Raw genomic sequence first — 24544 nt, 5'->3', positions numbered from 1 at the left:
CGCTGCACGGTCCGCAAAATATCCATGTGTGTTCAGCGTGAGACAACATCCATGTGTCATCAGTGTGACAAGTGATGGCGGCTGGGAATCGGTGTACAATTAACGCTGTTCCCAAGTGCTGAACACTGTCCTCATGTTAGAACCCTTGTTTGTTTTTTCCCATCTTGTGTTTTGCAGTCACGTGACCACCTGCCTTTATATTCCAGCTCCGCCCTTTTGGCTGTGCTGGACTTCAGTGTTGCTTGACTGTTTTTCTAGCCAGGTGCTTCGGCGCCTATCTGTCAGTTCGCTTGGTCCTTCTGGGACCTCTAGTACTTTTTTGTCAGTTTGTCTTTGTGCTCTGCATCAACTTCTCTGTTTAGGAGGTGTCCCATTTTTGTTCAAGTCCTTAGTTCTTTTAAGGACCCCTCTCCTTTTGCTATAGGTCTTCTTTCAGATTAGCCGAGGACAAAGGCGGGTCTGTTCACTAGGAACACGCAGCCCGCTACATCGTAGGGATTCAGCTTAGTCTTACAGTAGGGACAGTTTTCCCCTTTCTTTCCTTAGTACTTGTTGCAGATCATAACACCTAATCATTGTCCCTTGCTCACGCTGAGATCAGCATGAGCAAGAGACAATGTTGGGAGTAGTAGTCTTCTCCCGCACTGTTTCTGTGTAAAAATAAGAATAAAAAAATCCTTATACTCACCTGTCCCCCGCTGTAATCCTCAGACCGCTGACGCCGAGGAGCAGGGGAGAATGAGCCACTCCAGCAGCACCGGAGCTATGTGGAGCTTACTGAGTGATCGGACACTGCTTCTGATCTCCGGGGCCTGCTCGCTGGAGCGGCTCATTCTCCCCAGCTCCTCGGTGTCAGGGGTCAGAAGATTACAGAGTGAGACATCCCCGGACAGGTGAGTATAAGGATTTTGTTATTTTATTCTTATTTTCACACATGGACACAGCGGGAGCAGGCTACTACTCCCAACATTGTCCCTTGCTCGTGCTGATCACAGAAGGGACAATGATGACAGCAGCGTTTAGCACCCTGCGCCTGGGGACAGAGCTAACTATACTGCTGATTCCCAGGCGCCGGTACGTGTGATCCTGATGCAGCACACGGTGGCCACATGTGTGACACATGGGACAAGGATATCTCCGGTAGTGGAAATATACGGACGTGTGAAACGCCCTAAATGTCGCCGTAGGCGTCTATTAATGTCTTTTGCCTCTATCCACCCAGTATACTGCAAAAAATGAACTATGGACGAGAGCAGAACACTTTCTATAGATTAGAGCCTGTAAAAATAGGTTTTCATTAATCAGACATCACATTAGCAAGTGGCTGACAGATACTACCGTATGGCATCCATAACATACATTCATTCGATACGTCAGAAGTTTTTTTAACAGCCTTTCATAGGCTGCAATGGCATCAATTTAAGATCATTAACAAACTCAGAATTTATCCCCTGAACTGATCCCATATTAGTCTATGGGTGACAGATTTGAGGGAGCTTTTACTCATCTAAACAGATAATAAAAGCCATTAAATGTGTATTCTCATCTTCAAGATCCTATCCCAATATGTAGTAGTTCTTATACCCTATTTCTTCATAGATTGTAAGCTTGCGAGCAGGGCCATCACTCCTTCTGTAACTGTTGAACTATTTGTTACTCTGTAATGTCTTTATAGTTTGTACATGTCCCCACTTAATTGTAAAGTGCTGCGGAATATGTTGGTGCTATAGAAATAAAATTATTATTATTTCTGAATTGCTATGCCCTCACCCAATGTGCAGGGCATTGCAGTAGCTTAGGAATCCATGGTTACAACCACTCATAGTGATAGTTAGCTGTTAGTGGTCGCAACCATGGATACCCAAGCTACTGCAATGCCCTGCTCATGAGGTAAGAGACATAGCGAATCAGAAGTACTATACTACACTTCTAATTGGAGGCATCTGTTAATATTATTATTATTACTACACTTACTATATATTGGGATAGGATCTTGGAGACGGGAATAATCCTTTAAATGGGTTGTCCGGGACTTAGATATTGCTGACCTATCCTGAGGATAAGTCATCAAAATGAGATCTGTGGAGATCAGACACCCAGCACCTCCACCTATCTGATCGATGAGCTCATACCTAGGTTTATGCAATGTATGGAGAGGAACACTGAATCTCCGCATGGAGGACTTCAATCTATCTCCTGGACAGCCCCTTTAACTCAATGTGAACAGGGCCTAAATGGCTAAACACCTTTACTTCTGAATGAAACATAGCAAACTGCCTGAGAGATTCATGCAGCTACTGCTGGTGTATTTAGCTCTCCAGCAGAGAGCAGGACGGGCCGTGCACATGTCCTCAGTCACTGACAGCAGACTGCTCCAGGTACGGGATCAAAAAAGTCACATGCAGCAAAGTTTTGATTCCACTATGGACTCCGGACCACTGGAGTGAATACACAAATCTGCCATCAGTAGTGTCCAGCTTAGGCAAAAAACAACTTAGAATTGGGAATCCAGTCTTCTAGAACCTCTCATTTATACAACAATTAAGGAGGGATTCCTGCTAATCCACATCATAGGTGATGACCAGGTCAGTGGCGGATGACTACCGGGCTCTCACCACATTGCCTGAATCGGTGTAAGGGGTAGGAGCAAAAGCTACAGGAACCAGATTAACAAATAGGAAGACATACACCTCACAAATGCAAGTCTGAACATGGATGGCTTTGTCATTCCCCTGCAGTGAGTATTGTAGATTTACAAGATAAGTAAAGGCTATTCTTACACTACACGCGATATATTGCAAGTCTATGCTGCCAACTGCAATTAAATTGCCAGAACTAGGTATAAAGCTGGGAAGAACAAAGAATGACATGAAGGCTACAAGCCAAATATTCCCGCTGTGTAACATAAGAACATGCAAACATACATTTTCCCGAAAGCGCCGTGTGATGCAGTATCATGTATTCACTATAATTATTATTTCTGTAGCGCCAACATATTCCGCAGCACTTTAGAATTCAGAGGGGACTTGTACAGACAAGATAAGACATTACAGAATAACATACAGGTGCTTCTCACTAAATTAGAATATCAAAAAGTTAATTTATTTCAGTTCTTCAATACAAAAAGTGAAACTCATTATATAGAGTCATTACAAACAGAGTGATCTATTTCAAGTGTTTATTTCTGTTTAATTATGACTTAAAGCCAATGAAAACACAAAAGTCATTAACTGCGCAAATTAAAATAATTAACAAAAAACACCTGCAAAGGCTTCCTAAGCATTTAAAAAGGTCCCTTAGTCTGTTTCAGTAGGCTCCACAATCATGGGGAAGACTGCTGACTTGACAGATGTCCAGAAGGCAGTCATTGACACACTCCACAAGGTCCCAGAGTTTCATTTGGAAATCAAGGTCCCAGAGTCTGGAGGAAGAGTGGAGAGGCCACAATCCAAGCTGCTTGAGGTCTAGTGTGAAGTTTCCACAATCAGTGATGGTTTGGGGAGCCATGTCATCTTCTGGTGTAGGTCCAGTGTGTTTTATCAAGACCAAAGTCAGTGCAGACGTCTACCTGTAAATTTTAGACCACTTCATGCTTCCCTCTGCCGACAAGCTTTTTGGAGATGGAAATTTCATTCTCCAACAGGACTTGGCACCTGTCCACACTGCCAAAAGCACCAATACCTGGTTTATACACAACAGTATCACTGTGCTTGATTGGCCAGCAAACTCGCCTGACCTTAATCCCATAGAGAATCTATGGGGGATTGTCAAGAGGAAGATGAGAGACACCAGACACAACAATGCAGATGAGCTGAAGGCTGCTATCAAAGCAACCTGGGCTTCCATAACACCTCAGCAGTGCCACAGGTTGATCGCCTCCATGCCATGCCGAATTGATGCAGTAATTGATGCAAAAGGAGCCCCGACCACGTATTGAGGGCATTTACTGAGCATACATTTCAGTAGGCCAACATCTCGGATTTTAAAAACATTTTTCAAGCTGTTATAAAGTATTCTAATTTACTGAGATAATGACTTTTGTGTTTTCATTGGCTGTAAGCCATAATCATCAACATTAGCAGAAATAAACACTTGGGTATTCTGGTTACAAGTAAGCTGAGCAGCAGTACTCAATGTCAAGCAGCAGCCGCAAAAGCAAAGAATATTTAAGATGTATAAAAAGAGACATAAAATCCCACGATCCCAAAGTACTGTTACCCCTTTATAAATCACTGGTGAGGCCACATCTAGAATATGGGATCCAGTTTTGTTCTCCACATTTTAAAAAGGATATTCAGAAGTTAGAGTCAGTACAAAGGCAGCAACTAGTTTATTACAAGGGATGGAAGGACTCTCATATGATGAGAGGGTGAAAAAGTTGAGTCTTTTTGGCTTAGAAAAACGATGCCTCAGAGGAGATCTCATTAAGGCTAGGTGCCCAAGATGCAGAAGTGCTCAGGATTTTTTCCTGAGCGTTTCTGCATCTCCCTGGCACAAAAAAATGCATGAGGATTGTACATGCGTTTTCCTGCCAGGGAGATGTGGATGTGAAGCGTTCTTCACTTGCATTTTCGCATGCGGGTTGACAAGCGCTTTCCAAGCGATTTTAGCATCACTTGGAAAGTGCTTGACAACTTGGTCACACTATATAAATCCATGCAAACGGCATGATTTATATACTGTGACCGAAAGAATGGTAAAAAATAAAAAAATAAATATATACCTACCCTCTGATCGCCCCCGGTGTCTTGCTTCACTCCATTCTCCCTGGCCAGCAGCGGTACACTGAAGGACCTGCCGACGTCAGCGTCACGTGACCCATCACATGACTCTGAAGTCAGCGCAGGTCCTTCAGTCCATCGCGAACTGCCGGCATGCGAGGAGGAGGAGCATCGGGGGCCGCCAGAAGGTAAGTATATATATATTTTTTTTTTTTTTATACACAGTTTTCTATGGTACCCAGGTCCGGAGGAAAGTCTCCTCTCCTCTAGACCTGGGTACCATCCGCACATTAGAACGCATGGAATGCGCATCTACATATACACTGATGCATAATCCATGCGATCTAATGCATGTCAATGGCGGCGAAAACGCAGCACTTCCACAAAATTTTTGTTAGTGCTGCGTATTTTTCCGCAATGATAATCCGCAGCGGAAATTTCCGCAGCATGTGCACAGCACATGCGGATTATCATTGGGGGACATGGCAGGCCTTCTACCAAGCATTTTTTAAGCATTTCTGCAGCGCTTTTGCCGCTGTGGAAATGCTTAAAAAACGCATCGTGGGCACACAGCCTAAATATTTTGTGTGGTGAGTACAAAGGACTAGCAAAGAGCATACTAAGGACCAGGGGGCACTCATTACGGGTAGAAGAAAGGTGATTCCAGCACCTAAACAGGAAAGGGTTCTTTACAGTCAGAGCAGTCAGGCTGTGGAATGCCCGACCACAAGAGGTAGTAATGGTAGATAGCTGTTACCAGGTCCCGGAGTCATTGGATGAGCGCAGCTCCTATTGATGTGAATAGTAGCTGAGCTATGATACCTGAGGACAGCCTCTATACAGACAAGTGAGTGTGCCAGACCTACACCAATCTGATATTGAAGACCCATCATATGCACCGGCCATCAATATCAAGGTCTGATTGGTCTCCAAAAAAAAAAAGATTAAAAAAGACACATATGAGAGTCCACTGACCAAAAAATTATATGGACAGCAGATGCCATATGAGATATATTCATGTGCTGTCCTTTTTTGACTAACTGGTTGCTAGAAGAAGCCTGGGAAACCCTCTATAGCTATGTTCACACTAGGTGTTTTTGCACCATTTTTTTCTGCAACAAAACTTGATCTCTTGGCAGTAAAATTTGTGCCTCAAAAAAGCAGGTTTTGGTTGGTTTGGCTTGTTTTTTTGCTGCATTTTTGGCACTGTCCATTTGTCTCTTCACTGCGCATTACTTTCAATGGGATGAAAAATGCTGAAAAAACGCTGAAACACTTGACATGCTCTATTGTGCAAAAAAGCATGCAAAGCACAAAATACTGATGACACAAAAACCAAGGTGTGTGCGTGAGATTTCTGAGCTCTCATAGACTTTGCTGGTACTGCAAAATGTAGGTGAAAATTTGCATAAACAAAATGCACCGAAAAAACGCCTGGTGTGAACATACCCTATCGCTTTTTTTTTTTTTTTTACATACGAGAGAAATGGATGACACATGGATTGTAAAAAAGGACACGTGGGCCAAAGAGGGCTGGAGATTAGATCCAGAATTCTGAGGAAAATGGTTTGCTTTTTCGCAAATGAAAAAAAAAACTACATCTAAATTTGGCCTAAAGAAAAAAAAGAGGGAGTAATCCAGAAACTCCAGAGGACTGTGGGGGTAGACAACACAGGGAATAGTTTGGAATCAGGAAAAGAAGTGAAGCTGACTATACAGATAGTCTTGGACTGAGCCTGACTGATAGGAATCAGCTTTGCCAACTTTAGAGCTCATGGAGATGTCTGTACAAATTGATCTGTGGGTCTCCTGACCAGAGCGGGACAGCCCCATAGAAATATATGAAGCAGTCATGCTCCAGTCGGGAGACCTGTGGCCAGTCAACGCATTGCGGTCTGTGATCGCACCTACTTGCATGAGCCCCTAATCTTATGGGTATGTACAGTACAGACCAAAAGTTTGGACACACCTTCTCATTTAAAGATTTTTCTGTATTTTCATGACTATGAAAATTGTACATTCACACTGAAGGCATCAAAACTATGAATTAACACATGTGGAATTATATACTTAACAAAAAAGTGTGAAACAACTGAAAATATGTCTTATATTCTAGGCTCTTCAAAGTAGCCACCTTTTGCTTCGATGACTGCTTTGCACACTCTTGGCATTGATGAGATTCAAGAGGTAGTCACTGGATATGGTTTTCACTTCACAGGTGTGCCCTGTCAGGTTTAATAAGTGGGATTTCTTGCCTTATAAATGAGGCTGGGACCATCAGTTGTGTTGTGCAGAAGTATGGTGGATACACAGCTGATAGTCCTACTGAATAGACTGTTAGGCTATGTGCCCACGATGCAGAAATGCTCAGGATTTTTTCCTGAGCGTTTCTGCATCTCCCTGGCAGAAAAAAACGCATGCGGATTGTATATGCGTTTTCTGGCCAGGGACATGCGGAAATGGAGAGGTAACCCACTGACATTTCCGCATGCGGATTGACAAACGCTTTCCAAGCGATTAGCATCACTTGGAAAGTGCTTGTGACAACTAGGTCACACTATATAAATCCATGCAAACGGCATGGATTTATATAGTGTGACCCGAGAGAGTGGTAAAAATAAAAAAATAAATGTATACTTACCCTCCGATGGCCCCCAGTGTCCCGCTCACTCCTTTCTCCCTTGCCGGCAACAGTGAATTGAAAGACCTGCCGACGGCAGCGTCACGTGACCCATCACATGACTCTGACGTCAGCGCAGGTCCTTCAACTCACTGCAAAGTGCCGGGAACCAAGCAGGAGCGGTGCGCGGGCCAACCGAAGGCAAGTATACATTTATTTTTTATTTTATTTTTTTTTTTGCAGATTTTTTAATGGTACCTGGGTGTGGAGGAGAGTCTCCTCTCATCTACACCCGGGTACCATCCGCACATTAGAATGCTTGGATTACGCATTTACATATACAGTGATGCGTCATCCATGCGGTCTAATGCAAGTCAATGGCGGCGAAGACACAGCACTTCCACAAAATAATTGTTAGTGCTGCGTTTTTTTCCGCAATGATAATCCGCACCGGAAATTTCGGCAGCATGTGCAAAGCACATGCGGATTATCATTGGGGAACATTGCTGCCCTTCTACCATGCGTTTTTAATGCGTTTCCGCAGCTGCAAAAACGCATTAAAAACACATCGTGTGCACACAGCCTCAGAATTTGTATTATGGCAAAAAAAAGCAGCTAAGTAAAGAAAAACGAGTGGCCATCATTACTTTAAGAAATGAAGGTCAGTCAGTGTGAAAAATTGGGAAAACTTTGAAAGTGTCCCCAAGTGCAGTTGCAAAAACCATCAAGCGCTACAAAGAAACTGGCTCACATGAGGACCGCCCCAGGAAAGGAAGACCAAGAGTCACCTCTGCTTCTAAGGATAAGTTTATCCAAGTCACCAGCCTCAGAAATCGCAGGTTAACAGCAGCTCAAATTAGAGACCAGGTCAATGGTACACAGTAGACACATCTCTACAACAACTGTTAAGAGGAGACTTTGTGCAGCAGGCCTTCATGGTAAAATAGCTGCTAGGAAACCACTGCTAAGGATAGGCAACAAGCAGAAGAGACTTGTTTGGGCTAAAGAACACAAGGAATGGACATTAGACCAGTGGAAATCTGTGCTTTGGTCTGATGAGTCCAAATTTGAGATCTTTGGTTCCAACCACCGTGTCTTTGTGCGACGCAGAAAAGGTGAACGGATGGACTCTACATGCCTGGTTCCCACCGTGAAGCATGGAGGAGGAGGTGTGATGGTGTGGGGGTGCTTTGCTGGTGACACTGTTGGGGATTTATTCAAAATTGAAGGCATACTGAACCAGCATGGCTACCACAGCATCTTGCAGCGGCATGCTATTCCATCCGGTTTGTGTTTAGTTGGACCGTCATTTATTTTTCAACAGGACAATGACCCCAAACACACCTCCAGGCTGTGTAAGGGCTATTTGACCAAGAGGGAGAGTAATGGGGTGCTACGCCAGATGACCTGGCCTCCACAGTCACCAGACCCGAACCCAATCGAGATGGTTTGGGTTGAGCTGGACTGCAGAGTGAAGGCAAAAGGGTCAACAAGTGCTAAGCATCTCTGGGAACTCCTTCAAGTTTGTTGGAAGACCATTTCCGGTGACTACCTCTTGAAGCTCATCAAGAGAATGCCAAGAGTGTGCAAAGCAGTCAAAGCAAAAGGTTGCTACTTTGAAGAACCTAGAATATAAGACATTTTCAGTTGTTTCACACTTTTTTGTTAAGTATATAATTCCACATGTGTTAATTCATTGTTTTGATGCCTTCAGTGTGAATGTACAATTTTCATAGTCATGAAAATACAGAAAAATCTTTAAATGAGAAGGTGTGTCCAAACTTTTGGTCTGTAGTGTATGTCTAGCCTTGAGGGACATGGTGCCTTCCCCACCTACATAACATTATTTTTCTGCACTGAGATGTAATGTCACATTAGATATGCAATATATTTTTTGCATGATGCCTCTCAGCAAAGTGGAAAAGCCTCTGGCAGGGCCCATAATCTTTAAAAATAAGATCCAGCCCATTTCGGTATTTGTAACCCGCCCAATGAGGCATTTCGTACAGGCCCTATCAGTGGACTTGACTAACTCAACCAAAAATGGAGCGGAATAACACCGCTGCAAGCAAAACAGTCAGTTTGATTCTCATAAATCTTCTACTGAAATATGAAGGTTTAGGATGCTAGACATTGTTCTGCTCTCAGTGATATTCCTAAAAGCTTTGTTCACTGCATCTTTGATAACTAAATCCACATAACACCGCGCATTCCAGTGACGTTAATAAAGATAATAAAAGCAAACTATGTGCAAACTTGCATTCATTGTGTGCACTGAACCCATTCCACCACTCCCAAAAATAATCTCTATTAAGACCTGAACAGGAGATATATCAGGTCGAGCATGTGACCGCTGCAACTGACCACTGACCGCAGCAGTGACCAACATGTTACTCCTGCCATAAGTGGTTCAATATAGCAGTCACATGTCTGACATTGCTGGACGAGGGCGCTCGGAGACTGGCGGGGGAACTACAGGAGCAACAGGGGGGGGGGGGGTCGGAGGGTGAGGTTTAATAACGTAACACAATTTAAAAAAAGGCTGGGGAACCTCTTTGATCAAAATGTCCTTTAACTAATTTAATTCTTTTGATGTGATTGTTGCCTTATTATCTATCATTTTTAATTAAATGAATGGAATGCAGCATGTAACAATCCTAGCGTGCAAAACGATCTCCTGAGATCACAGAGGCCGGGCGGGCCCTGCAGGTATTGCCATTTCTGATCACACAAGCTATTATTTCTGCAGAAGACCTTAGGTAACTCATCCTAAAGAATCAGGCAGATTATGCAAATCACACTCTGATCAGAGTTTGATCATAGTGTGATCAGATTCTCTAGGTTCATTCTCCATCTTCTCCATGATGTGTCTGTGGAAATCGAACTTCACTCAGATGTCATCAGAGTGCAGTCCAGTGGTTTCCACTGACTCATTGACTTGCATGGCTGAGTGCAACCAGGCTGAATGCAAACTCGGGAATTGAGCGATTTTTTTTTTCTTCTTCTGAATAATGGATCAAACGCTTGCATGCAGTGATTTTTTTTTTCCCAGGCTTAGTCCAAGCAAAAAAACTCAACATGTGCACAGACCTATATAATAAAACTGGTCTGAGTGCGATCCAATGTTTTGTCAGATCTCACTCAAAACGAACGTCCTCTCGTCTGCACCTGCCATAATAGAGGCCTGTACCTAGAGTTTCCAGACAGAAGTTTACTTTACCATTAAGTAGGATAAAGGTGAGGCTCACAGACAAGCCCCCACAAACCACTTATATATGGAAAAAAATAAAGCTACAAGAAGCAGGTGGCATTAGTAATGATGTTATAAGAGATCTTTACCTTCTCTCATTTTTTATGTATGTACTTCATATTAGTCCCTAAAGAGAATGTGTCACCAATAAATGACTTGTTTAAATTATGGTTTTATGTTTTGTTTTTTTAAATTGAATTCTTGCACTTTTCACACTGGTCACTGGGACCATTCCCACTTCTTGTGCTCTGAGATACATTGTCAGCAACAAACTGCCTTAAACCTCATGTTTTGTACTAAGACATCACATGAGCGTGTGCAAAGGTCATTGTGCTTATCTGACGTCACCGATCAGCTGCGTACAGACGTGTTGTCTGTGATCATAATCCTGCCAGTGATGATAATAAGGCTGCTGAAAAGTCTTCTGTAAGAAATTGGAAGTATGAATCTAAAAAAATCACTGGTGGCCAATGTGAAAATTACACTTTTTATATATTTTTTTAATACAGATCAGATCATGATAAGAAAAAATCCAATGTTAATGATAAAAAAGAAACACATTTAACTCAAAAACCTGATGTAGGCAATAGGTCATTTAACATTTTTTGAGACCTTTTACATGGGTAGACAAGCTGCCTGTACCGGGTAAATAGGAAGCCGATTGGCGCTTGATAAGGACCATATTTTTACCCAGCGGAGGGACATTTTTAGCGACTTATTGTCACTTAAAGGGGTATTCCCATCTCCAAGATCATATCCCAATATGTAGTAGATGTAATAATAATATTAGCAAATGCCTCCAATTAGAAATGTAGTATAGTTTTTCTGATTCACTGTCACTTAATCATATGTAGGCATTGCAGGACCTTAGGTATCTATGGTTACAACCACTAACTACTAGCTAACCGTCACTATACCTAAGGTTCTGCAGTGCCTGCACATGAGGAAAGACATAGCAAATCAGAAAAACTATACTACATTTCTAATTGAAGGTATTTGCTAATATTATTATTATTATACCTACTACATATTGGGATAGGATCTGGGAGATAGTTTTAAGTTATTTCTCAATTACATAACAGTTAACTTACTATGCACATGCGTCCTCAGCTTAACTGAGCGTCCATGTTTATCTCAATGGAAAGAGTAGAAGCATCAATGCTCAACCCGGAGAGTATCAGGCTGGTCAATCCTGATGAAACCAATGGGTTTGGCCGATTTTTAGCTTGTGTGTATGGTCTTCGGTTACTAGTCACTGAGCTGTTCCCAGGCGCCGACACAACACAGCACGGTGATACAGAACATGAAGGTTGTGTTCTTCAGGGAATATTCCGACCATGAAGAGGGACTTAATTTACTTCCCTGCTTGTCATTCTTTGTTTTGGAATACCTGGTTTACAAAATGAAACAGAGAAGCCCCATTGCTATAGTTATCAATGTTGTGGGAAGAATGAATGGGAAATGTCCCGTATAATTAGAAAGGTCATACACAATGTTCACTTGTTTGGAAGTTCCTTTGTCTGCACCTTCAAGCAAATTTCTTACACCGGCCCCTATGGTAATGGGAAACCGGCTATTTTCTGAGATACTGAAGTCAGAAGCCGATTTTCAAACTACAAATGCTGTGAACCAAAGGATGTCGTCAGGGGGGACGGGAAACCGCGGGACTTGAATTTTTCTATAGTTGTAAGACACATTATTAAAAAAAATAAATAAAAGATCACTATTGAAAGGGGAATTTATTTTTCATGATATAGGCCACGCTCATGCATCAGTATTTGTAAGCCAAAACCAGGAGAGGAAAAGTATAATAGAAACACGTCACCACTTCTGTATTTATCACCCACTCCTGGTTTTGTCTTACAAATACTGAGGTAAAAAACTCCCCAAATACTGAATGTGTGAATGAAGCCTTATAGAGTTAAAACTGACCCACTGAGACTTCCATACACATCATACAAGAGTTGTGTATCTGTACAGGTGCCCACAAGGGACAGTAGATGATGCAACCATATTCACTACTGCTATGACACTGACACAATATTTATATGTACAATTGTGCAAATGGCACACAATTCCAACAGTAGGATTTCCCAAACAAATGGTTTTCCTACTTTCCTCTAATGGCATCTGCTGAGTCTATTGAAAATTTTGGAAACACTAAGGCTATGTGCCCACGTTGCATTTATGAAGCAGAAAATTTCTGCTTCATTTCTGCAAGTCCTCTCCCGGAAAAACGCATGCGGAATTCCGCACGCGTTTATCACGCGTTTTCCACATGTGGAATTGCCTTGCATTTTTTATGCATTGGACAAAGGCAATTCTGCTTGCGGAAACGCAAAATTAAATGACATGCTGCGGATTTGTGAACGCAGCATAAACGCTGCGGAAAAATCCGCAGCATGGGCATTGACATTGCGGAATGCCATTGGGGACCATGGGGTGCGGATATACATGCGTTTTTCAAGTGTTTACGCTGCGGAAATTCCGCAGCATATACGCTTGAAAAAGGCTACGTGGGCACACAGCCTAAATCTGATTTACTAAGCCATGTGCAGCAGAAATCTGTCTTAATCTGTGCTAAAAAAAACATTAATGCCCCCAACAACCTGTCTTCACTGCCCTTCACAGCATTTTTTTATGTGTTGACGAGCGTATTTTTGGTCCAAGTGCAATCCGACAAAACATCGAATCACACCCGGACCAATGTTATTCTATGGGGCCGTGAACATGTCAGATTTTTCCACTGCATGCCTGAGTTTGATCCAATACTCGGATCGCACTTGGTCTTACAAGTCAATGAACATCGGACTGCACTTGGATGACATAAGTGCAGTCCGATTTCCACGGACTGATACATTGGAGAAATGTTTTTCTCCACTTCTCATCCAAGAGAATCGGATCACACCAAGATCACACTCTAATCAGAGTGTCATTTGCATAATCGGCCCGAATCTCTCGCGCTTGTCTGCACCTGCCCTTAGAGACATTTTTCACATACGCAACAGCAGATATGACCAATTTGAAAGTGTGTGGAGAAGAGGCATGGCTGACATTGTGATCCCGTCAGCTAAAATTATGCCACAATTTGGTGTAACTTAGTTGAGGAAAAAAGCCAACTTATTAATGGTGTAAATATCTGACACATTTAGGGCTAGCCTAAGTTTTAGTAAACCAATTCTATTGAGTATGTGCATGTAATTTCACACTGGAAAAACTACATACACACCCAGTCATCAGAAAGAGGGCAAACAAGTTCCCTTCTGTCCATTATCTGGCCGGTATGCGACTCCATGACGTCTATTTAAAAAAATAGAAAGGGTCATTGCAAACAAGTTTACCGTGCAGTACTGGTAGTATTTGCAGTCAGTCTCTATGGTGGCCGATGCCGCACCATCAAGACTGTGGTCAGAATCAGGGCTATGAGATTTATTATCACCAAGACGTTGTCTGGTGTAGAGGCAGGAAACGCAATGGAATTAAAATGCATTACCCAACTATGCAAATCCCCGCAGTACCAAAGTCCCCGTGTGACGGGTAGATACCACATATGGTGTTAAGCATCCAGCAACTAGAGGGGTTAACTGGGTGCAGCTATGGGGGGAGTGGGCAGGCCTGCCTCAGAGAGACTGGGTAGTGTCAGTTCTGAGCTGGAGAGCGAGCTTAAAGGATGCAGACCTCTTCACCAGGCTGATGAAGGTTCTGGGACTCTCTCACTGCAATTGCCGCTTGGTTGCTAACAGGGCTGTGGAGTTGGAGTCAGAGTCATGGAGTCGGAGCCCATTTTGGTGGAGGTGGAGTCGGAGTTCATTTTGATGGAGTCGGAATAAAATGGACCAACTACGACTTCTAAAATATATAATACATTGGGTACAGTAGTTCAATGCAGTTTGTGGGGAATATTTTTTCATAAGAATTTGGGAAAGTTATGAAATGTCCTATAAAAGTCGGTCCTATTCCTGATCTAAGGGTCTAGACTTTTAGCTGAGATGAATCTGTGCTAAATTTATCACTTAAACATGAGCCATGTATGAGGGAGTCGGAGTCAGTGTCATGGAAATTGAGGAGTAGGAGGTTTGGCTTACCAACTCCACAGCCGTGGTTGCTAGTGGTATCTACAGGAGAAAGTAGTGGAGAAAGGAGTTAACTGATGTTTAGAAGAAGCAAGGATTGAATACCACGTCTGAGAACTGGACTCATCCTTCTGTTCTAACCACCCCCCCTCATACTTCACTGCACTAGAAGGTAAAGCCTGTGACATTGGACCGGGGACTGCTGGTGGGAGCCCTGCTGTTGGATATGAATAGAAGTGTGCTGCTAAGAGATTTGATCTGTGCCTGCTTTAAGAGACTGTACTGTAGGGAAGCCTGTTGCTTCAAATGAGTTAAATTGTACTGGAAGTGCTAGATTAAACTCTACTGTTCAACTGTTCATGAAGACTCTTGTGAGATTTGTTTGGTCAGCAAGTGAATCCACCTACATGTTTGAGCCTGAGAGAAGCTGCAGTATATGATCGCCCTGAGTAACTGTTCCCCCAGGATTCCAGAGCATTCATGAAACCTGTCTCGCCTCTATCTAAACTTAGGCGGCGAGCTGCACGTAACACCCGCTTCGATGGACCCAGCAGGTTCTGCAGCAATGGAGTCATGTTTAACAACATGTGAACATCTGCAGCCAACCACAGGCCTCAATGGTCATGCCGAAATGAATAGCACGTGACTGTTGGGCCTAATAACTGGCTTGAGGGGTCACATAAATACAAGGAAAACCTACATAGATAGAGGACCAGAGGGGACCACCTCTATGGGGTCTAAGACTGCCAAACAACACTTGTATTATATTGTCAGGTAATTACCAGGTGGCAAAACCATGCTTGTTTCTGGCCACAAGAGTGCTACACGAGAAATCCACAGCATGTAAAAGTTTGGCAACTGCTGGTCAAACTTACTGTTATTGTGAACAGATAAAGTTGAAGATGAAATGATCTCTAAAAGGCCTAAAGGTTAAAGATGACACATTTACTTTGTATTTTAGAGGAAAAAAATATATAAGATGCACTTTTTTTCCCCCAAACTTGGGAGGAAAATGGGGGGGGGGGGGGTGCGTCTTATGGTCCGAATGTAGCTTACCAGGCAGTTGCAGTGGAGCGGGATCACAGGAAGCAGGGTCCCTCCCTCAGGAACCCGGCGGCAGCAGAAGCAGTGCAATGCTGCGGGCCCTAGTAGGCAGAGGTTTCCCGGCAGCCATTTTCCTGAAGCCGTGGGCTGCATGCGCAGACTGGGATCTCAGCCACACGATTTCCGCCTCCAAAGGACATCTTCCTGAAGTCATGGGCCTTAGGGAAATGGCCACTCCACCACCGCCGCACCCCCCCCCGCCCCCGCTGCTGGGGCACCCCCTTCTTCCACCCAGGGCCTGCAGAATTGCTCCATTAATGCCACTGCCGACTTCCTGAGGGGCCATGCCTCCGGTGACCCCTGCCTCACCGCCGCCACCCCCTAGGTAAGATACCTATGTGGACTATAAGACAGACCCCCATCTTCTAAAAAAAATTTTTTTTCCTATTTTCCACCCCAAAATTTGGGGCGCGTCTTATAGTCCGAAAAATACAGTATATATTTTCATCTTTTACATTTCAAAAATTCCGAAAAGGAAAATTTTGGACTAGGGGTGCCCAAACTTTTCCATGCCACTGTAGGTTCTTTACAAGCAATGTGGCTAAAAAACACAAATCGAAAATCTACGGTGGCGCACATGAAGTTTGGCTCACCTTGCTCAATACCTTCGATATTTGGCACGTGTGACAGAACTGTAACTTACTAGGGTTCTGGTCTACAGCAATTTCTCCACCACTACTCGAATATTCAAACCAAAGCCATAATTGTATTTGTGTCTGATGGAAATGCCAATCGGTAATACTGTCTACAATCAGAAAAGAAACGTACCTACTCCATGCAAGGAACAGAACCCTGCCCATGTCATACTACAGAGGTGGTCATCCCTGGAATCTCTATGATGCCAAAAGGCGGGATGTCTGCCCCCTACAGGCTCTAAGGACATTTTATCATGTGTATGAGACCTTACTGTGAAGAACAGTGTTTCCCAACCTGTGACTTTTCAGCTATTGCATAACTATCATTCTTAGTTTGTCCTAACAGCCGAACATTTCCTGTTCAAAAATGGAAACAGATGATAGCAATGTAGATAATTATTTTTTTCCAAATAACTCGGGTCATAAACAAAAAGGTTCAGAAGACCGTGTGATATAAATGAATCCCATCCATTAACAACATTTTATAAAATATCGTTTTCCGAAGCAAAAAAAAAAGGAAAGTGGTAACGTGGTATACAATAGTATTTTTAAGAATTCACTTCTGCACTAGTTGTAGCAGTAATTCTGTTTCATTATACTGTAGGAACAGAAATACTAATATAGTGGAACCTATAGTCAGAAATGTCACTCCCTTCTGTATGTAAGGTCCGTTTCACATGTCCTCATCCGAAATCAAGAACCCCATAGTCATATATGAGGCTGATGAGTTTGGGTCAGGAGAACTGTGGCCGGTCTGGACTTTGGATCTCTTAGTTGGACATGTGAAAGCGTTTACCACTACGTTCAGTGGCTCCATCGGGGCAAAACGGGATTCGGGCGCATGCGCAGACGGGGCCATTGACTATAATGATGCAGACTGAGTCACTTTGTGCCCTGCTGAATACTTTTTGCTGCCCGACTCCAATATGCGTATATGGGCAAAAATTAGGCATAACAGGGCACACAATGACTCCGATGGAACAACTGAACGTAGAGGCAAACGCTATGTGAACCCAGCCTTAAAGTATCACTAATCCAGTGTGTGAAAACAGCTTTGTTCATTACCTGTGTAGGAAGAGGAAGCGCGGCACCGCACATAAACCCATATTAGCCTAAAATAAGAAGTGAAACAGTTTCGTACCTATTCTTTGTATTTTTATGTATGTGGTGTATTTTCCATGGCACAGATTGGGCAGCATGGAGGCTCAGTGGTTAGCACTGTTGCTTTGCAGCACTGGGGTCTTGGGTTAAAATCCCACCAAGGACAACATCTGCAATCTGCAGGTGTTCTCATCATGTTTGCATGTGTTTCTTTTGGGTACTAAAGTTTCCTCCCACACTCCAAAGACATACTGATAGGGAATTTAGATTGTGAGCCCCAATGGGGACAGCGATGATTATATCTGTAAAGTGCTGTGGAATATGATGGTGCTATATACAGTTAGGTCCAGAAATATTTGGACAGTGTCACAAGTTTTGGCATTTTAGCAGTTTACCAAAACATTCATGATGCAGTTATATAATCAATGTGAGCTTAAAGTGCTGACTCAATCTTAATTTGAGGGTATTTACATCCTAATTGGAGTAAGGGTTTAGGAATTACAGCTCTTGAACATGTAGCTGCCTCTTTTTAAAGGGACCAAAGGGTAATTGGACAATGATCTAAAAAGCTTTTTAATGGGCTGCATGGGCTATTCCCTCGTCAATTCATCATTATGTCAAGTCTTCCAGATGCCACAGGCTCAATAAGGCTACCTTACACTTTGCACAAGCCACTCTAGAGAAACCACAACACCCTATACAGGAATCTGATTTTACAACAGGAGCCGGAAGTGTGAACCAGAGGCAAGAATGGTCGCCCACCAGAGTCAAAGACAAGAGTTCACATCTGGGACAAAATCTTAAAGCTAGCAGGTAGTTAAAGGGAAACAGGAGGTCAGGAAACATAACTCACGAAGAAACCCCAGATGCACAGCACACAGGTAAAGTCAGATAGCACAAACATTGACTAACATTGGGAACTGACACTCAGGGGTTTATATAGTAACAGCCCCATACAGTGCAGACAGCTGCTACATATTAACAGGATTAACCCAGTGGCTTCTGGACTGGTCATAGCCACAAGGCCAATAATACAGGATTGATGCTGTCAAGCATCACAAGCAACAAAGGCACAACGCTTCCTAGCGGCCGAAGCAGAAGCCGGCACACATGATCCACATCTATTAAACATGTAAAAGGTCTGGAGCTGATTCCAGGTGTGGCATTTACATTTGGAACTTGCATTTGCATGTTGCTGTGAACCCACAACATGCAGCCAAAGGAGCTCTGAATGGAAGAGAAAAAGACCATTGTTGGGCGGAAAAAAAAGAAGAAATCACTTAGGCAGATAGCAGAAGTGTTAGAAGTGGCCTAATCAACATTTTGGTACATTCGGAAAAATAATAAAGTGCACTGGTGAGCTTGGGAACTCAAAAAGGCCTGGACATTCAAGGGAGACAACAGTGGTGGATGATTGCAGGAACCTTTCCATGGTAAGGATAAACCCCTTCACAACATTCACCCAAGTGACAAACACTCTCTATAGAAAGTAGGTGTTTCAGTATCTAAGTCTACCATAAAGTGAAGACTCCATGAAAGCAAATACAGAGGGTTCACCACAAGGTGCAAAATCATTAATCAGCCTTAAAAGAAAGGCCGGATTAGACTTTGCCAAAAACATCTAAAGAGGTCAGCCCAGTTCTGGAAAAGCATTTTTTGGATAGATGAAACTAAGATTAACCTGTACCAGAATGATGGGAAGAAGAAAGTATGGAGAAGGCATGGAAAGGCTCATGTAACAAGCACAGCACATCCTCTGTAAAACATGGTGGAGGCAGTGTGATGGCGCGGGCATGCAAGGCTTCCAATAGCACTGGGTCACAAGTGTTTACTGATGATGTGACTGAAGACAGAAGCAGCCGGATGAATTCTGAAGCGTACAGGATGATACTTTCTGCTCAGATTCAAACAAATACACCAAGGCTGATTGGACAGCACTTCACAGTACAGATGGACAATGACCCAATGTTATGTTCTGCTACCAGAGCTAAGGAAAGAGGAGATCTGTCCCTACGATAGAACTCAGCTTAATCCCTACGATGTAACAGGGGACCTGATCCTGCGATCAGACCTGCTAAAGTCCTAAGCTAGTCTGTACGGAGACCTATAGATGTGGGGAAGGAATCCCTACAAGTACTAAGGACTGGGAGGAGTATGGGACACCTCCTAACAGAAATAGTAGCAGACAGACGAACAAACAAAATATATAGAACATAGAGGTCAATAGACCAAGCAAACTAACAGAGCAAGACACAGAGCACAGGCTAGCTAGAAAGTAGATATACAATGAAGTCCAGCAAAGCCAGAAGGGCGGAGCAGGATTAAATAGGCCAACAAGGTCATGTGACCAGCAAAGGAAAAAAAACCTAAGAGCAAGGTTCTAACACCCAAAACATCCTGCCAAAGCAACATAGGAGTTTTTAAGGCAAAGAGGGGGACTATTCTGCAGTGGCCGAGTCAATCACCAGATCTCAGCCCCATCGAGCAGCATTTCACATGCTTAAGACAAAACCTAAGGCAGAAAGACCCAGAAACAAGCAACAATGGAAGTCAGCTGCAGTAAAGGCCCAGCAAAGCTTCTGCAAGAAGGAAACCCAGCGTTTGGTGATGTCCATGGCTTTCAGACGTCAGGCAGTCATTGCCTGCAAAGGATTCTCTGCAAAGTATTAAAAATGATCATTTTATTTATGGTAAAGTTAATTTGTCCCATTACTATTGAGCCCCTGAAATGAGGAGGCTTTGTAGAAAAATGGATATTTTTGTTCAACGTCATTAAAGGTATTGTCCAGTCCAAATTGATAAGTCTGCAGTCACTCTGTGTGACTGCAGACTTATGAATCCCCCCCCCAGCGAAAGCACTGTGGGCTGCAAGGATTCACCGGTTTCTGAGTGGTGGTGGTTTGCGATATGCATACTCCCGACCAGAATCCGAATAGTGTGCACAGCCTCGCTCCATACAATTGTATGGCCCTCTATTGTAATTGCCCACTATTCGGGCACTCCCACTGGACAGCCACGTCTCTGGAAGGGGCGCAGCCTCGCTCAATACAAGTGTATGGTGTGATGCTGCGCCCACTAGCCGGGTTCTGGCCGGGAGTATGTATAACACATACATCACTGCTGTTACCGGCTCGGAAACGGGTAAATCCTTGCAGCACACAGTGCGTGCGTTGGGGGCGATTCATAAGTGCAGACACACAGAGTGACTGTAGACTTATCATTTCGGGCCGGCCCCTTTAATTAAACCTGAAAGTCTACACTTCAATTGCATCTCAGTTGTTTCATTTTACATAAAAAAAATGTGGCCTGCAGATCCCAAATCATGAAGATTAGGTCACCGCCCAAATATTCCTGGACCTACCTGTAAGTAAGAATAAATATAGAAGGACTGCTGCGGTTTATAATGGTGGAAAAACAAAGATGCCTATTAGGTTACAATCACGTAGTCAATGATTAGTGCAAAGTCAGGAGAGGATTCTGAAATGTTTTCTGGAAGTGAGAATCCAGCTTTACTATATATGGAATCCAGAATTCCCAGGGAGTGAGGTGAAGATCGGCCTCATTTCTCACATCCACATCCTTAGATGAAGCGTACACAGAATCACTGCCCCCAAGACCTGCCCTTTCCCGGCTTCATGTGTAGGTCAGTGACATAAAGCATCGAGTTTCTTTAGGGAGAATTCCGATGTAAGCACAACTTCCTTCTGATGAATTGGATTACTCTAATGAAAGAAATCCAGAAATTCCTCATGAAGGGGCCACATAATGGGCCTCATTTAGAGGAGAAGAAAAAGTGAAAGTGTCGCCTTATCTATCAGACTCCATGAGCATCAAACAGCAAGATCCCATGTGCCATCATAGGGCAACCTTACCCACAATAACCGGACATCACCCACCAGCCTGTCAGGATTGCACCAGCTATAGACGCGACTTGTATCATTAGGATACGTTCACACATGGCGTTTTTGCAGCATACTTTCTGCCTGTTTTTTTTGTCCAGGAAAAAACGCTGTATTTTACAATAGCAGCAAAGTAAATGAGATGTCTAAACTCTCATTCACTTGCTGCATTTTTTTTCCTTGCGTTTTCTGAAACCTGCAGCAAGTCAGTTCTTTCAACGTTTTGCAGCCATTTAAATCAATGGAAAATGCAAATAAAAATGCTGCAAAAACGCACATAAAGACCTATCAGAGCGCACAGCGTTGTTCCTGCCAACACTCTGAAAAATCTGCTGCAAAAATGCTGTGTGCGAACATGCCCAGAGCGCAGAATCTATACTGCTGTGTAGAAAATGGGTGATGATCTGTAATGGGTACCACGACAAGGGATTTGACAACGGCAACATCCAAGATTTATATGGACACTGACAATATAAAACTCACACCAGGGTCAGAAGTCTCTCTGACCATAGAAGATGTCTTCCATTATCAGGTCACGCCTTGCAGCCACTGCCCCAGCCCCCCATACAGGGTCTCACCATTCTCTCCTAAGTGCCTGAGCTCATCAGTGCTGTCCTCTGATCCCATTGTATGAGTATGGTGCTCTCCGGTATTCGGATGATTACGTGTATGCGTCTTCTCATTGTTTTGCCTTTTTAATTCTTCCTTCATTGAAACTCACCAGGTGACATTTAAATTTAGCTCAAAGGAAAGGAATTGCTCACAGCGAAGAGTTAAATCGCAGCAAATTACCCAATGTTAAATAGATAAGATGTGACTGGCCATTTCCTCTTTAGGTGAATTCACACAGGGCACAGCAGTAATCCCAGTTCATGATGAAGAAACTCACATGTGCTCAATCCACACCAAACCTGCCGCCTGGATATACACATCCGTCATCTCACCAATGTACCGTATACACAGCCCTGCCTCATGCTGTAATAGACAGCTATACCCTGTGTAATACCGCCTCATGCTGTAATAGACAGATATACCTTGTATAATACCACCTCATGCTGTAATAGACAGATATACCCCGTATAATACAGCCTCATACTATAATAGACAGCTATATCCCATATAATACCACCTCATACTGTAATAGACAGATATACCCCGTATAATACAGCCTCATACTGTAATAGACAGATATATCCCATATAATACCGCCTCATACTGTAATAGACAGATATACCCCGTATAATACAGCCTCATGCTGTAATAGACAGATATATCCCATATAATACCGCCTCATACTGTAATAGACAGATATACCCCGTATAATACAGCCTCATGCTGTAATAGACAGATATACCCCGTATAATACAGCCTCATACTATAATAGACAGCTATATCCCATATAATACCACCTCATGCTGTAATAGACAGATATACCCCGTATAATACAGCCTCATGCTGTAATAGACAGATATATCCCATATAATACCGCCTCATACTGTAATAGACAGATATACCCCGTATAATACAGCCTCATGCTGTAATAGACAGATATACCCCGTATAATACAGCCTCATACTATAATAGACAGCTATATCCCATATAATACCACCTCATGCTGTAATAGACAGATATACCCCGTATAATACAGCCTCATGCTGTAATAGACAGATATACCCCGTATAATACAGCCTCATGCTGTAATAGACAGATATACCCCGTATAATACAGCCTCATGCTGTAATAGACAGATATACCCCGTATAATACAGCCTCATACTATAATAGACAGCTATATCCCATATAATACCACCTCATGCTGTAATAGACAGATATACCCCGTATAATACAGCCTCATGCTGTAATAGACAGATATACCCCGTATAATACAGCCTCATGCTGTAATAGACAGATATACCCCGTATAATACAGCCTCATGCTGTAATAGACAGATATACCCCGTATAATACAGCCTCATGCTGTAATAGACAGATATACCCCGTATAATACAGCCTCATGCTGTAATAGACAGATATACCCCGTATAATACAGCCTCATGCTGTAATAGACAGATATACCCCGTATAATACAGCCTCATGCTGTAATAGACAGATATACCCCGTATAATACAGCCTCATGCTGTAATAGACAGATATACCCCGTATAATACAGCCTCATGCTGTAATAGACAGATATACCCCGTATAATACAGCCTCATGCTGTAATAGACAGATATACCCCGTATAATACAGCCTCATGCTGTAATAGACAGATATACCCCGTATAATACAGCCTCATGCTGTAATAGACAGATATACCCCGTATAATACAGCCTCATGCTGTAATAGACAGATATACCCCATATAATACAGCCTCATGCTGTAATAGACAGATATACCCCATATAATACAGCCTCATGCTGTAATAGACAGATATATCCCATATAATACCACCTCATACTGTAATAGACAGATATACCCCGTATAATACAGCCTCATGCTGTAATAGACAGCTATATCCCATATAATACCGCCTCATACTGTAATAGACAGATATACCCTGTATTATACAGACATATACTACAATAGACAGATATTTTCTGGTGTTTTCTAATATTCAATAAGTCCTGGTAACTTCTCAGACAAGAGCAGATGCAGAAATCCCCCATTCCTGGATATCAGGCGGTGACACATCCACAGATATCCACATCCACGGGAGCTCCCACCTGACACTAGTGATCACAGAGGTGTGAGCTGAGCCTCGGTCTGTGCACTGGGCACTACTCACCCGGTCCTCCGCAGCTGCTCCCTGTGCCAGTGCTGTCCCCTCTGTGCTCCGCTGTCTGCAGCAGGCAGTAATAATAATGGTGCGGGAGGAGCCTGCCCCGGCGTCACCCGGGAGGAGGCACCAGTCCTAGGTAGCAGAAAGGCGAAGTGAAGGAGCACAGGGGAAGGACGACCATCTCCTGCCGTCTGGGGGATGGGATTGCAGGGGCAGTCCAGGAATTCGAAACTTGACACCTGCAGTCTGTCATCCATGCTGGGGCTGTGATTGTGCTGGGGCTGCTTCATGACTGCACTTGTCCTTATATACATAGGAGCAGCCACAAACATCAGCTGCAGGTGGGATCTTATAGACTGCAAGC

The 24544-nt window shown here is 43.2% G+C and overlaps 1 protein-coding gene across 1 annotated transcript in view; it reads right to left on the bottom strand.

Moving 5' to 3' along the window:
- Nucleotides 1–24297, bottom strand: part of LOC141259135 (phospholipid scramblase 1-like) — a 58943-nt gene extending 34646 nt beyond the window's left edge. Inside the window, exon 1 of the mRNA XM_073674656.1 lies at nucleotides 24187–24297. The gene's annotated coding sequence lies outside the window, so the exon portion shown is untranslated. The remainder of the gene's footprint in view (nucleotides 1–24186) is intronic.
- Between the last annotated feature and the right edge of the window lie 247 nt (nucleotides 24298–24544).

This window comes from Phyllobates terribilis, unplaced genomic scaffold (assembly GCF_046119375.1).
Source record: "Phyllobates terribilis strain yellow unplaced genomic scaffold, ASM4611937v1 Scaffold_3__8_contigs__length_932513732, whole genome shotgun sequence".
Taxonomy (NCBI): domain Eukaryota; kingdom Metazoa; phylum Chordata; class Amphibia; order Anura; family Dendrobatidae; genus Phyllobates; species Phyllobates terribilis.
This window is presented reverse-complemented; position numbering and strand designations above follow the sequence as displayed.